Source organism: Elephantulus edwardii, unplaced genomic scaffold (assembly GCF_000299155.1).
Source record: "Elephantulus edwardii isolate Elephantulus edwardi_28Jun2011 unplaced genomic scaffold, EleEdw1.0 scaffold00132, whole genome shotgun sequence".
Taxonomy (NCBI): domain Eukaryota; kingdom Metazoa; phylum Chordata; class Mammalia; order Macroscelidea; family Macroscelididae; genus Elephantulus; species Elephantulus edwardii.
The window spans coordinates 5,686,114-5,691,019 of NW_006399882.1; the positions used below are offsets into that span (position 1 = coordinate 5,686,114).

Here is a 4,906-nt window from a genome sequence, read left to right on the forward strand (position 1 = left end):
TTTTTGAGAAAGCGCCTTACTGTCTTCCATAGTGGTTGCACCATATCGTGTTTCCTTTCTCTGTTCGTATGAGCAAATATAGGTTGCACATGAGCACAATCAAGTGTTCTGAGATTTCCATTTTTCTAAAAGTCAACCACAATATATTGTGATCTATACAGTCAAATCTCTTTGCATGTTCAGTGAAATTCAGACATTCCTCTGGTACTCTTTGTTTTCAGGCAAGTCTCATCGGACATTGGCTACAATTTCCCTAGTGATCCAGACGCTTCTAAACCCAATTTGTATTTTTGGTAGTTCTCGGTCAATGTACTGTTCCAGTCATTTTTTTGTATCATATTCAGCAGCATTTTGCTACCTTTTGATATTAGTAAAATTGTTCAATAATTTCCACACTTTGTTGGATCACCTTTTACAGTCAGTTGGCCTGGTAATTGTCCTCTAGATTTCTTGGCACACCTGGTAAGCACATCCAGGGCTGCATCTGTTTGTTGAAATATGTCAATTAGTGTGCCATCAATTTCTGGAGCCTTGGCTTTCGCCAATTCCTTTAGAGCAGCTTGAACTTCCTCCATCACCACTGCCTTTTAAACATATGTTGTTTCATTAAATTCTTCTGACTCAGCTAATTCTATTTGGTAAGATGACTCTGTATATTCCTTCTATCTTCTTTTGATGCTTCCTAGGTTAACTGCTCTGCCCATAACATCTTTAAGCATTGCAACTCAAGGCTTGAATTTGTTCTTTAGTTCCTTCAGTTGAAGGAATACTGAGCAAGTCTGTCCCTTTTGAGTTTATAACTCCAGCTCTTTGCACATTTCATTATAATATTTTGCTTTGTCTTCCCAAGGTGCTCTTTGAAATCTTCTGTTCACCTCCTTAATTTCCTAATGTTTTCCTCTTTGCTTCGGCTTCGTGGCATTCTGTGAAATATCCAGAGTCTCTTCTGACATCCATCTTGGTCTTTTCTTCCTCCTCTGTCTTTGCATTTTTCATGAATTCTATTCTCAAGATCCTCCCACAACTCATCTGGTCATCATTCAATAGTGTTCCAGACCTCAAACTTGTTCTTGAGATGGTTTTTAAATTCAGATGGCATAGGCTCAAGGTCCAATTTTGGTTCTTACAGAGTTGATTTCATTTTCTTTAGCTTCAGTTTTAACTTGCATAGAGGTAGTTGATGATCTGTTCCACAATCAGCACCTAGGCTAGTTTTCACAGGTGATATTGAGTTTTTCCAACAATTCTTTTGATAGAGTAATTTTACAATCTGATTGTTGTGTAGACTATTAGTGAAGTCCATGTGTATAACCATCATTTGTGACTCTTAGAAAAGGTATTTCCAATGAATTGATTGTATAAAATTTTATCATTCTCTCGTTAGCATCATTTCTGTCACCAAGTCCATGTTTGCAGACTACTTCTTGTTCCCAACTGTTGCATCCCAGTCATTCATTAATTTAAGGAAGAAATAAAATGTATACATATTGATATATTAGGCTTTAGCAAATTGAGATGCATTGGCATAAGGCATTTTTAATCCATCCTATGAGCTACTATGCCGGAAATGAAAAGAGAAAAAAATGGGGTAGCATTCATAGTTATAAAGGCCATTTCTAGACCTATCCTGAGATACAATGTCATGAACAATAGGATAATATCCATACGCATACAAGGAAGATTTGTCTATAACATTTACTATATACACCAACAACCAGAGCCAAAGAGAAGGAAATAGATGATTTCTATCAACTTTTGCAGTCAGAAGTCAATCAAACATGCAACCAAGGTGCATTAATAAGTGACTGAAATTCTTGCTTAGGTTGTTTATATAATTCGATTAGCTTTCAGCTAAGGTTGGATTAGCTAACTAACATTTCTTCACTCATATTTCTGGTCCTTGGATAGACTAGCTAAAAGAGCTAGGGCTAGTCAAATCTTCCTATTTGTCATTAACTGGGATTTATTCATGGTATAGCATTTCAGGGTGGCTGAACTTCTTAGATAGCATCTGGTTTCCCCCTGAATGACTGTTCCAAAGGACAGGAAGTGGAAGCTGCCATTCTGTTAAAGTATGAGTCCAGAAATTGTCACAACATCACTTCCTTCAGTCCTACTGATCAAAGAAGTTACAGAGCTCGCCCAGATTCAAGGAGAAGGGTCACAGACCTCACCTTTCGATGGGGTCAATGTTGATAAATTTGTGACTGAGTTTAATGCACCACAATATATAAAGCATATGGTGTAGTGTCTGGTACATATTAAGTTACAATATTTAAAATAGAACCAACTATCATAATAACTAAATGCTATACTAATCACTTTATAATCATTGCCTCCAAACTTTTCATTAACTTAATTGGCACTATCATTATGGATGGTGAAGAGATTGAGATTGTTAACAGTTTTAGTTTGCTTGGCTCCACAATCAACACTCTTGATACTAGCAGCCAGGAAATCAAGAGACCAATTGCGTTGGGAAAGCCAGCTATCAAGGACCTCTCCAGAGTACTGAAGAGCAACGATGTCTGTCTGGAGACTAAAGTGTGCCTGATCCAGGCCATAGTCTTTGCAATTGCATGCTACGCATCAGAGAGCTGGACATTGATGAGGGATGATAGAATAAGAGTTGTTGTCTTTGAGCTGTGGTGCTGGAGAAGAGTATTGAATATACCATGGACTACTAGGAGAACAAAGAGGTTTGTCCTGGAGAGGGTAAAACCAGGCTGCTCCTTGGAGGCAAGGATTTTGCAGCTTTGTCTGACATACTTTGGGCATGTTACAAGGAACATCCTTGGAAAGGGACGTCATGCTTGGGAGGGTGGAGGGACAGCACAAGAGAGGAAGACTCTCAATGAGATGGACTGATTCAGTGACTGGGGTAATAGGAGCAGGTGTGTCATAAACAGTGAGGTTGGCACAGGATAGAGCAGAGTTTAGGACTGTTGTACATAGGGTCGCTATGAGTCGCAAGCAACTCGACAGTACATAACAACAACAATGGAAGATAGAAGCAGCAAGTGGGGGTGGGGAAGAGACCGATAAAGAATGATGCAATTAGCCATTGAAACAAAAAAATTTCTCTCTTGTGAGAGGCCTGAGTCACCCTCCGTTTGTTGAATACCATAGGGTTACAGGAAGTTGCTGCCATAATTCTTCTAAAGCAATCATTGTAAGTCTCATAGATTAAGGAATAGTCAGGGACACTCATCTCACTGCCAATGCAGGGAGGTCTGAGGGCCTTTGTCTAGAAAGTGTCACCATTAACAGGGAACAGAGTGTGACCAAGCCTCAGTCAGTCTAGTCAGACTGAGTGAAATTATGGCCTCTGAGGTTCTCTGTTGACCAGACTGAGGGCAATGAAACAGGCCCAGTGCCCCATTGTTAGTATGGAAAAACTAAGGAAGGCTTATTTTTGGGGTGGACATTGGAGGAAAAGAAAGTTTAGTACTCCAGCTAGTCTCACATAAGAGTATGTTATTGGATTGGTTTTTGGGCAAGAGTGATCTACAATTTCTTAAAAAATATATTATGGGGCTGAGGGTAGAAGCCAATTTAAACAACTAATATATAAAGAAAGTAAATCACCATGACACAGTTTGCCATATTCTAAGTATATAAGTTAGCAGGAAAAAATAAAGTGAGCATTAGAAAATATAATGGATTTAATTCAGATCAATATAATGTGCTATTTATTGATGTATTTTGCTAACAAATGATCCTTTATTGAAATATTGTAATCTGTGTGGGTGTGTCTGAATAAGTGAGACTGGCAGGGTTCAGAGCTGTTGTACATAGGATCGCTATGGGTCGCAGGCATCTCAAGGGCACATAAGAACAACAAGAAGCAAGATCATAGGTAGCTAGGAGTTCCACAGCACCATTGTCAAGTATCTTCTCTGATGTCATGAGAGTAGTGGCCGTCAATAAAGCTCACTGACTAGGCTGTTCCCAGGATCTCTTTAATAGTTCCAAAGAATTCTCTGGCAAAAGATTGGTGTCACATCTGCCAGTCAACGTTAACAATCACATCAAGAGTGATCTTCCCGCTGTGTTTACTATATTTTTGTTTCTTTCTGTCTCTGGGTGGCTTTGGTGATCAGGACACAGGCAGGAGGCACCCCCTTAATTTGGGCCTGTCTGCCCTATAAATGCTCAGTTTCGCAGTAATCCTTCATCCCTTCCAATCACTGGTGGATTTTTTTGGAGACAGATCCAAAGGATCAATCTTAAGTGCAACAGAAGATGTGGCACTGACTTCCCCACTGCTTACTTACACCTGAGGTACATGACTTTGATCTTGTTGGGGTTGAACTTGGGTGGCATAGCATAGGTAGCTGGTATCTGATGAACCCAGATGTGGGACAAACAAAGGAAGTTGCACCAAGGTGTCCTCCAAGCTGAAAGCCGAAAGCTATGCTGTGCTATTTAGTCCATTTGTGTGACCTATTGACATTATACCTTTGTGGAATCAGGTTGATAATTCTGAGCTGGCCTGTGGTTTGCTTTAGCCAAGAGAACATGGCAGAAATGACACTGTACTAATTTCTATAGGAAAAAAAATTAAGAAGACCTAGAAATGTCTACTTTGACAATTTGAGATTCCTGAAGAAGCACAGCTTCCTAAGAGAAGAGATCTTATAGAGAGCAAATGGATGAAGAGGCCCAGAATGGGGGCCTCTGAGGCTTCCTGGAAAAAGGCAGAGGCCCAGGTCCGCCAGAATCCCAGCTTCCCTGAGTCTCTCCCACATCACGAAAGGGCCAGACATGTCATAGGGCATCTTGGACAGTTCAGCTCTCAAAATGAGTGTCCAGGTGACTGCAGCCCCAGCCCCCGTGTCATGTAACAGCATGAGGATATCCAAGTAGGAGTAGATGAAGAGTCTCCTCACTGGACACACACACA

The 4,906-nt window shown here is 40.3% G+C and overlaps 1 pseudogene; it reads right to left on the minus strand.

The window, feature by feature from the left end:
- Positions 1 to 4,326, minus strand: part of LOC102868414 — a 96,936-nt pseudogene extending 92,610 nt beyond the window's left edge.
- Between the last annotated feature and the right edge of the window lie 580 nt (positions 4,327 to 4,906).